The sequence below is a fragment of the Takifugu flavidus genome, chromosome 6, assembly GCF_003711565.1.
Source record: "Takifugu flavidus isolate HTHZ2018 chromosome 6, ASM371156v2, whole genome shotgun sequence".
In the NCBI taxonomy this organism is placed as follows: domain Eukaryota; kingdom Metazoa; phylum Chordata; class Actinopteri; order Tetraodontiformes; family Tetraodontidae; genus Takifugu; species Takifugu flavidus.
In genome coordinates, this window is record NC_079525.1 from 6,386,677 (window position 1) to 6,398,187 (window position 11,511).

Sequence of the window (11,511 nt, forward strand, 5' to 3'; positions counted from 1 at the left end):
CAGGACCAGCTGCAAAATGTCTCTTAGTTGGGTGAAGGAGAAGGTTTGAAACTGTTGCTGCTCAGACGCTGCTGGTCCAAAGTAAAGTTCTAAGCTCCTGGCATGGTTTCATGCATTCACGCTTGTTTTACGTGCTTAACAGGGTGAGATTTCCTCATCAATGAGTTTGTAATTTCATTTTATAATAAAACTCATCTACCTAATCTTGCTAAAAATGTGGACCCGGACTACCCCATAGTTTCAGCAGCATCCAGGAGCTTTGCAGAAAGGTGAAGAACGTCCGTGTTCCTAAGGTAACGTAAAAACAAGCCCCAAGCCCACCTGCCGATTATAGTGGCAGAAGAATGCAGACAGAACGAGTGCACAAAGAACAAGAGCGATGGTTAGGAAAGGAGCAACGAGGAGGGAACTCTGAAGGTTTTCCGTTTCTCCTCAATGGTTTCAGAATTCGTTCTGGGTTTGAGTTGGTTGCAATGGATGGAGACAGACGGTGGAGAGGACACGCAAGACGACAGAGTCCGTGATGATGGACTCCAAAAAAGGAAAAGAAAACATGATCCAAATCAGCCAGGAGATGACGACAAACTGGCCAGCCTGAAAACGAAGAGGCTTGTTTTTAGGAGCCAAATGTGGCCACGTGTAGGTGGAGTAGAGGGGCCTTGAACGTGCTGCAGGTGTGTGGATGTGGGGGTGGAAGTGGAGCGCCGGTTCACCCCGCTCAGGGGAGAACAATCAGACAACAGCAGGAACACGCAGCAGGAGAAACCCCCATCAGAGGAAGGATGGACCTGAAGAAGGTGACAGAGCCACACGTCCGACCGTGTGGCTAAATATCATTAAGAATTCATCACCAACCAATTTTTAATGTTACTTACAAAGTCGAGCAGCCGATTTGTTCCACCTTTCTGCTTCTTTGAGAAACACACATCTTTTTCAAAGGGCTTTCCTATCACACCCCCCTCCGCTACACCCACCACCTCCTCCTGCGTGAGTCTCTGGATGTTGACAAAGACATTTTCTGTGTGCAAGTGACTAAGACTCAAAGAATGTCAGCCTGTGTGTGACTTTGTGCTGCCGTCCGTGCTGTCACAGGCTGTCAGGAGTGAGAGAAAGAGATAACGAGAGACAGGGAGAGAGAGGGAGAACGAGAGAGTGAGAGAGAGGTTGACAGTAGGACAGAAAGCAATGCAAAATGGGAATTCTATTGAAGATTTTATCATATAGCTCAGAATAAAGCCATCAAGATAGTTTTCAAGCACCAACTTCCTCATCTTTTAATCATTTGATAGTTTATTCTGCTGTCTGACATCGTCACATCCATCACCCTGTAATGACGTTGGTCACATCTGTGTGTGTGTTCATGTCTTTGCATCAAAACAGCTCCACAGACAGGAAGTGCTACCTTAGCAACGTGAGGGAAATGCAGGAAGTGCGAGCGGCGAGCTTGGAATTCCACTGTTTTCTCACACCAATAATGAGGCCAGAGGAACGGAGAACAATGAGCGGCACAGAGTTTCCCTAAAAAAAAGACACAAATGTTCAAACTGGAGTCACACAAAAGGTCAATTATGTGACCATAAAGAGGAAAGACAGTCGCGTCAGATATGGGGAAATTTCTGAGATGTCTGCGGTAATAATGATAAAACTGGAGCTTAAACACACCCAGAGGTTCAGACAGAAGCCATCTTGGGCCGATTTTATCCTCCAAATCATTGCACAGCTGATGTTTCCTTACTTTAATGTCATCTATATGTTCCATACGTTGGCAGTTTTTGTCCCTGGGGATGACGTTGGCTCACATACGTTGGCTGTGACATGACTGGAACCCTTTTTCTTAATCTCTTCATATGCAAATTAAACATACTTTAAGGGGAGTGTGTGTGAAGCCTGCCTCCTTTAGTGAAGGGAATAGGTGCAGAAAGTGTATTTTATTTACGGCTATGGAGGCGAGACTTAGCGAGCTTGAGACGCGGTTCCGCAGCTTGGAGTTAGCTGGAGTTACACAGGTAGCCAGGAAAAGCTAGCTGCTGCGGAGCTGCCTAGCGTAGCTTCAGCTAGCGGTCCCCTGGCAGCAGCCAAGCAGCTGGCTAGCCAGGGCGGCTGGGTGACGGTTCGTAGGAAGCGTAGCCCAAACCAAAGGCCCACGGCGCACCACCAACCGCTTCCCGTGGCTAACGGGAATCAGGACCCTCAAGCAGAAAGCACGCAGACTAGAAAGGAAGTGGTATTCTTGTAAAATAGACAGCTATCATGTAGCCTGGAAAGACAGTCTGTTAGTTTACAAAAAGGCCCTCCGTAAAGCTAGAACAGCTTATTTTTCTTCTTTAATTGAGGAAAATAAGAACAACCCCAGGTTTCTTTTCAGCACTGTGGCCAAATTAACCAAGAGTCACCATGTTTTAGATCCACGTATCCCATCTTCCCTTAGTGGTGAAGACTTCATGAGCTTCTTCACTGATAAAGTTCTAGCTATCAGAGAGAAAGCTAACCAGGCCATCCCAACAACTGGACCATCACCAGATGTGCTGACTGTGGGAACATACAGGTTCTCCAACGAGCCATTGATAAGCAGTTCTATCCTGGACCAGATCAATTGTTCTTTAGTGACAGGTTATGTACCCTGGTTCTACAAGGTGGCAGTGATTAAGCCGTTGCTTAAAAAATTATCACTGGATCCTGACGTCTTAGCAAACTATAGGCCGATATCCAACCTTCCTTTTAACTCTAAAATTCTAAAGAAGGTTGTGGTGACTCAGTTACTGGGGCACCTGCAGAGGAACAGCCTGTTTGAGATGTTTCAGTCAGGCTTTAGAGCTCATCACAGCACAGAAACAGCACTTCTTAAAGTTACTAATGATCTTCTCATAGCTTCCCTTAGGGAACATTATTCGGCAGCATGGGATAAATTTTCATTGTTGCTGATGACACTCAGCTTTATTTATCCATTAAACCAGAGAGGACAGAGAAGTTAGTGAAGCTCCAGACCTGTCTTAAAGACATAAAGTCCTGGATGTCTTCAAATTTCCTCCTCCTTAACTCAGGAAAAACTGAGGTCATGGTGTTTGGTCCTGAACCTCTCTGGGATAGATTAGATCATATGATCACTCTAGATGGTATCTCATTAACATCTAGTCGCTCTGTGAGGAATCTTGGAGTAACTTTTGATCAAAATCTCTCCTTCAACTCACACATTAAATTAGTCTCTAGAAGTGCCTTTTTTCACCTGAGGAACATCACAAAGATTAGAAAACTACTGACCCACCATGATGCTGAAAAGTTAGTCCATGCATTTGTTTCTTCCAGGCTGGACTATTGTAACTCTTTATTATCAGGGTGTCCAAACAACTCTTTAAGAAGCCTCCAGTTGATCCAAAATGCTGCAGCCAGAGTTCTGACAGGTATTGACAAAAGAGATCACATTACTCCTGTACTGGCGTCGCTTCATTGGCTGCCCGTTAAATTTAGAATAATTTTTAAAACCCTTCTTTTGACCTACAAGGTCCTCAGAGGCCTAGCTCCATCCTACCTGGAGGAGCTAGTGATACCTTATCAGCCCAATAGACCGCTCCGCTCTCAGAATGCTGGTCTACTTGTGGTCCCCAGAGTTTCTAAGGGTAGAATGGGGAGCATTCAGCTACCAGGTCCCCCTGCTATGGAACCAGCTCCCTGTCCAGGTACGGGAGGCTGACTCCATCGCTACTTTTAAGATTAGACTTAAAACCTACCTCTTTGAAAAAGATTATTGTCAGTAATTCTGTAGCTCCAGTTATTATCATAGACAGACAAATTATCATACTTAGGGGGTCGTCTAATCATTAGGTCACATCTTAGCTATGCTGCTATAGGCCAAGGTTGCCAGGGTCCAGAAACATGATCCCCTGTCACCCCACTGGGTCATGGTTTCCTCTTCCCTCGTCTCGTCTCGTCTCCTCTCCTCTCCTCTCTCTCCTCTCCTCTCTCTCCTCTCCTCTCCTCTCCTCTCTCTCCTCTCCTCTCCTCTCCTCTCCTCTCCTCTCCTCTCTCTTTACCCAGCCGGCCATCAGCAGGAGGGTCCCCCCACATGAGCCTGGTCCTGCTCAAGGTTTCTTCCTGTTAAAGGGGAGTTTTTCCTTGCCACTGTTGCTTGTCTGGGGTTAGGCCCTGGGATTCTGGAAAGCGCCTGAAACAATTCTGATTGTAAAAGATGCTATATAAATAAAGATCGATTAATTGATTAATTGATTGGTTGATTGAAGCATTTCCACCCGCGTGTTTGACTCCAGACTAATGATGTCCCCAAAATGATCATCTTTGTCGATATTTAACTGATTCCTTACACTCTGCAAAAACAGTAATATCCCCAAATGCTACACTGACACGTCTCACTTGCTTATTTATCTGTTCCTGCTCTGGTTTTATGGAGGGAATAAATTCCTGACAGTGAAACAAGTGAAAACAAGTAAAAAGTAATGAAACAAACCACAGACTAAATATTCTATCAGGCTGCCAGAGGTAAAGAAAAGAGCTTAGGAATGTATGAGGCCACACAAACATACATTCAGGATTTTTTTTTGTTCTTATGACAGTTATTCATTGTGGTAATCATATTTATCCTTATTCTTACTGAAATTGAGAGGCTGCATTTCTCAACACAGCTGCAGTATCTTGGGGAAACAAAGGATGTTTTGTCAAGATAACAACATAAATTATCCGGAGAGCATTTTCTAATTTAGCTGCAATTTTTCTGATTACTTGTAATGATTCATAGCACATTAGGGTATCACCCACTGAGATAAACCGTTTAATCAACTGAAGGAAGTGGCTGATTTCCCCCCTCAAATATAGGGATTTGAATACACCCCAAATTAGAGGACAATGGGCTGTTGTTCTGATATTTAACATGCAATCGTGAAATATCAGCTTTGAGAACATGATGGCAGCATTTTCCTGCTTTCTACGTTAGGGAAAACTCAGCCTTGCAGGATTTCAGTGCACGAGTTGCACAAGTGTGCAGTCATTTAGGCTGCAGATGTGACTGACCAGGGAGACATTTGACCAGCAAAGTGTCATTGGTACAGGTGTGACACCTGCCAGCAAACCACAGAGAGAAAGAAATAGGATAAAGAACCGAAAACTTGCAGCTTTGTAGGTTAGCTAGCATAGCTTCAAGCTAATCGGCCCAAGCTCTTCTGACTCCATTATAGAACTATGGAGTCGTCATGACACACTGATGTTGAACACATTTATTATTCTGATTAAATTGTGTAAAATTCTAATAAGAATCAATAAATTGCTTAGTTTTTTTTTTTGTTAAACAGTCTACTGATGTTTCTTCTGTGGAAAGATTTTCTAGTGAAACTTCTTCAAGAATGTTATTCTCTGTAGTTGGACAGCCCCCCTCCCATCTTACCCTCCCTGCTCTGACAGTGTGATCCATGGGCGCATTATCTTTCCATTATCTGTCCATCCCATAATCATTTCCTTCACCTTGCCTGGTGTCTCTGGAGAATATTAATCAGCTCACAGACAAGTCTAATCACTGCTCTGAGGCTATAACGGGAGCTGCAGTCTATCAGCTGCTACACACCCGCACACGCGCACGCACACACACACACACACACACACACACTCACACAGACACTCTCAAGCTCTGTCTTCAATGGGTCTTGAACTTTACTGTACTTGTGCAATCAGATGAAACTGTTTTGCAAACAGACTCCAACGAGCACCAGCGATTCATTCAGGAAGAAAACTGCCTTCGCACAAAATGTGCATTTCACAGTCTATAGGACCTTGCTGCATGTGTGGCGTCAAAGTGCTGTCTGTCTGTCTGTCTGTCTGTCTGTCTGTCTGTCTGTCTGTCTGTCTGTCTGTCTGAAAGCAGCCGTTTTTACAAGCGTTTTAACGAGCTTGATAGCTATAAACGTATGCAGGGTTACAGCTGTATGGAGTCAAAGCAGTGCAGTCAGAGACCCGTTGCATTTAAGATTTAATGCTAATTTACTGCTGGTAAACCATAAAAAGCAGTATCAAACTGCATCTAGACTGAGTTTTACAGAGCATAAAAAAAATCAAACGGCATTTAAAGCATGAATCGTTGATTTCCTGTTTTTATTCAGAGATTTTCCATCTAATTGGATCTAATGGAAGAAGCAGGAAGAAGCAAATGATGAAAGAATTTTATGATTATATATTTTTTCTTGGAAAGAGAGCCTGATTATGAATGGCTGCCCTGAGGAAGAGGGAGATAAGGAGGAGGAGAGAAGAGAGGGGGAGACATGTGCGAGTACATGTATGTGCACAAACAGGCAGGTGATGTAACTGCACTCGTGTTGACACAAACACAAGGACATAAATGTCTGTGAAGAGTCGCCTCCATGAAGGAGTGTGTGTGTTTGTGTATGTGCATGTGTGTGTGTGTGTGTACCGGTATGTGCTATAAATCCCCAGGAAGACTGAGGCCTACACAGCTGTTTTACACCTGTCCAGATGTCAGAGAGATAGAGAGATACTGCACACTAGAAAGGTTTTACACACACACACACACACACACACACACACACACACACACACACACACACACACACACATGGTGTATTCAGTACTGAGTAAACTATTTCAGTCGTTTTTGCCAGATTTTGAATCCCGGAGAAATCCGATATTGATTTCCGAAGTGTCCTTGAGCCAAACGTTAAACCCTAAACTGATTCTATCGTTTTAGTTTCACACAGGTGTGTGCTGAAGCACAGAGCTGGAGGCCTCGTGTGTTTTCACAAGGTTTGGAGCTTTGAAGAGGAGTTCTATAAAAATGTCATGTCTGATTAATTATAATATTCTGAGATATGATCTGAATCCTTCAGGTATGTTCAGGTGTCTCAGGAGAAAATCTTCAGATACGGTTCCAACCACTCAAACACCTGTCTGCTCCCTCCGTGACCTTGTGCTTGTTTCTGAACCACCTGCAGGCGGAGCTCCTGTGGGCCTCAGGTCTGCTTCTGTGGTTCATGTGACCCTTGAACGGACAGACATGTTGGATGAAACCACTTCTGATGGGTCTAAAACTGTCGGCAATAATATAAATAGAACATAATGCAAGCAATCAGCTCTGCATCTGGGTCAGAAACCCTGTGAAAGTGAGAGTAAGAGGATCCACGTGTGACGGTGGCGGGTTGTTGATGGGGGAGGGAGGTGCTTTCTGCTTCTACCCGCAACCCTCGCTGAGGGTTTCAACCCCAGAACAACTGTATCTGTTTCCCTCTGCAGGATGTTTGGAAAGTGAAAGTCAATCTCTCGTTCTTCTGTCCTCTGGTGTGTACGGCTGAGGCGCAGCCACGCCAGCATCTCAACCTGCATCTGAGTGGGAACGCTTGCGTGGTGAAAGCACAGCTGCACGCCCAGGATGAGAGACACCACGAACCAGTCAGGAAGGTGAGAGCCAAGAGCCTCCCCACCGAACCGTGACCGACTGGTTAACAGCCTCTGATGCTGTAACTCTGTTTTTGTAGCACCAAAGATGATTCCCAAACATATCAAACAGTCAACAAAATTATGGAAACCATATTTTACTTCCTTAGAGGAAGTAAAATTACCACCAAGAAAGTAAAATGGCCATACAGGAAGTAAAATAACCACACAAGAAGTAAAATAACCATAAAAGAAGTAAAATAATCTTAGAGGAAGTCAAATGGCCATACAGGAAGTAAAATAACCATACAGGAAGTAAAATAACCATACAGGAAGTAAAATAACCATAAAAGAAGTAAAATAATCATAGAGGAAGTCAAATGGCCATACAGGAAGTAAAATAACCATACAGGAAGTAAAATAACCATAAAAGAAGTAAAATAATCAAAGAGGAAGTCAAATGGCCATACAGGAAGTAAACTAAGCATAAAAGAAGTGAAATGATTACATCTTCTGCAGCTTTTCAAGAGGAACTCAATGATTGGGATGTTTCAGATGCTAGAAGAGAGCCTGAAGTATCCACTGGTTCTCATAGATACGAAAGCGGTCCCTGAATGCATCATCTAGCATCTATCTTCTGGGTCCTTGGTGCACTCCCATCAGGGAGAGACACATGAAACAAGTGCATAAAAGAAGGTGTAAATCAGCTGTGGGTTGATGAGGTCAACCACAGTAACCAGCCCAAACCATATGTTGTGATCCAGCCCCCCCCCACCCCACAACAATGGAGGTGTGACTCCTTCAGTAGTTTGTGCACACAAAGAGCCATGAAGAGCAGCAGCTCTTTGTAGAAACAAACCCTAATTACAGTTTGGACAGTGGTGGAAAAGCTTCTGCTCTGACATCAAACACAAAGTCAGGGAACTACAAAGCTTTAAGTTTTCCCTTTGTCTCCAACGCCAGCCCGGCAGAAGGCGCGGCGGCCCGCGGAGGAAACATCAGAAAGATAACGGGATTTACAAAGAACCGTTAGAGAGGGAGCGGATTGGACGGAGACAATAGACCAGAACGGCACAGCCAGACAGGGAGACGGACGGGAGCGGACAAAAAATGGAAACCTGATAAGAATGATGGATGTCAAGAAACGACTGCAGAAGGGCGTGCACGCCACGCACGAGGGGAGAGAGAGAGATGCAAAGAGTTATCCTAATCTGTCCAAACTTTGAGGGGATTTTTCCATCTTTCTTCAGAGAAGATGTCCTAAAGTCCAACAAAGGCTGCCGTCCTGCTCGTGTTCCTGTTTATCAGCTCTTCAGTTGGACAGTTTATGTTCCAGAAATATTGGACGTGTGCGTTTGAGTTGTTTAGAGAAACGTCTGTGTGTTTATGGGAGTGTGTCTGTAGGTGTGAGCGGCTCACCCTCGCCGTCCCCGCCTCCGCTTTTGTACTCGGCCTTTGTTTTGTCTCCAAGATTCATTGGCAGAGAGGACAAATGTCCCTCATTGTTGTGACACCGTCCTTGGAAAACTGGACACAATCTGTCTGTCTGTTTGTCTGCAGCAGTTTAGTGGGACTGGGGGCATCTGACCTGGATTCAGCCGGCACCGGCAACTAAAACATGTTAGAGCTCAAACAGAAGCAACAACAACAAAAAAAGTTTTTCTGGATTCTAGACAGATTAATTTTCTGGTACATTTATTTTTAAATTCCATCTCTCATCAGAAGTTAATCTTTCATCTTCTTTCTAAATATCCCTCCAGCACAAAACACACAAGCTTCCAGCTTACTGTAATCTAGGAAAAGCAGAAACGTTACCATAAATCTCCGACTGAACCTTTCGTTCGGTATTATTTTGGGTTGTTTTTTTTCTCTTTCTGTATTTCCCCCTCTTCTGGGTTCTCCCGCTCACACAGATTTGGAGCATCCAGCTCACACCCTGACACCGACGTGATCCACACACCATCACCTCAGGCCAAGTTCCTGACAACAGACTCCCAGCAGTTTCTGCCTCCTCCGCGGCTTCATAATCGACCTTCTGTGTGTGTCCGACCATCTGTGTGACTCCACTTGGCCTGTTTGTACACTTTCACTGCGACCGCTGCTCGCCGGGTCGTCTCCTCTCCTCGTCTTCGCCCTGCTCCCTCTCTTTCCATCTCAACCCCTGCAGGCTTTCATGGAGATGGCCGTATCGATCAAGGCCTTCATTAAAGCCCCCCCCCCGTCTTCCGATGGAAAATTTCACTGCGGCGTTCCGCTGTTTCCCAGTCATGCTCTCAATCTCAACTGCAGAAGTGTCATATTTTTATTAACATGGGTCCATTTTGAATCATGAGAGGGTTTGTAATCAAAATGATAAAGAACCAGTTTCAGAAAACACATTAATCATATTGTCAATAGGACTAAATAAGCGTTTTTTTCCCCCTCACTGTTTCACAAAAACCTCTGGAAACGCACACACGACAGGAGCTGAAGGACGGTTTAGAGGTTTTGTTTAGGTTGTAATCTGTAGGAAGATTCTAATGTTGATGGAAGCGAATGATGCTGGCAAGTTTGAGGAGGTTCTCTGCTTCTCTGGTGCGACTCCCTCTGACATGTGCCGAGCGCAGGTCAACAGCGACCCCTTGTGGCCACAACTCCAAATTAAGAAAAAACTTTTTGGTTTCACTTTAAGCCTGAAACAAAGTGAAACCTTTGATTTTAAGGCGCCTCAGTTACCTTAAGTATTGTTTATTGATGAATGTATGGTTCCCTAAATTGCTATTAAAAATCTTTTCAGTGCTGTGCCCTTTTGATTTCCAAATATGTATATATTTTAATTTTTTGTAAAATATTTTAATCTTCTTTTACACCCTGAATCACGTACAATGTTTCCACAATTTTGTCAGAAATTCTCATCTTTTTTTTAATTAAAAATTGAAAGCGATTGAGAACATCTCAAAATATCAATGCAAATATGTTTTAATTAAAACATTAATTTTTACCTTTATAAGACTTACAACAGGTTGAGGTGTATTATGCTGTGTTAAATATTAATATAATAAATGCAGATGAATACAAAGTTCAGCCGGGTTCATGTCTTTTATTGATTCTCTCTTGCTGTTTCAGATTGAGCCATGAAGCCTGTGTTCGTGTGAATTTTCGAACGTGTTTGTCCTTCAGACTCACAAATGCGCAGGGCGGGGTGAACGTCTGCAGACTGGAACAGAATGAGATAAAGATGGATTGAACCCATCGCTGAGGAGCAGGAGCCGACAGACAGAATCGTGTGTGTGTGTGTGTGTGTGTGTGTGTGTGTGCAGCGATCAGCAAATGACTGACTGAGGCTGCAGTTCCTAATCATGTCCAGAAGGTGGCACTGATTTCCAGTCTTTTACGGTCTTTGAACATCGCGTGACGTTCTATCCATCCGTCCATCCGCTCCGGAGTCTCAGACATACAGGGTACTGATTATTGACAATAATTTTAGTAATATAACTACTGATAATGTAAATATAAATACTTCTTACAGCTTGTGAAGATAATTTCATGATCATGTTTGTCCTTTCGCCATTAAGGACTTTTTTCCATCTAGAAAGTAATCTGAATGATAGTTTTTAAAAAAATATCCATGCAACACAATAACTATAAAATGGGATTGAACTTCCTGTTTTGCTGTTTGGAGTCACTATCAGATATACAATAAGTGGGAACACTCAGGCTTTATTATGTTAGCAGGCCTTAGAGTCAAAGATGTGAAAAAGAAAAGAAGAGTGGAAAATCTGACCAAATTTGTGATAATGGTCTATTTTAAGCTCCCCAGCCAGTGGCAGCACAGGCTCTGCACCATAGAGGAGCGTTTCAGGGTTGGCGTGACTCTCCAAAAGCTGTCAAGGTGAATAAGAACATTTTAGCCTTTCAGGTAAAGTGGATTTTACAGCAGTGTTGGTTGTCCTGACGATGTGACGACCTGAAATCAGTCAGATAACTTCAGATAACTTATTTAAAATCATCCCTTTATCCATAACAAAGGTACCTGATGAAACTCCATCAGCGCTCCACCGAATTTCACTCTCAGATGCACTAGTTAGTCACATTTAAATTTAAATTAAAGACTCCTCAGCAGCAGCCTCGAACTTCAGTGATGGTTTG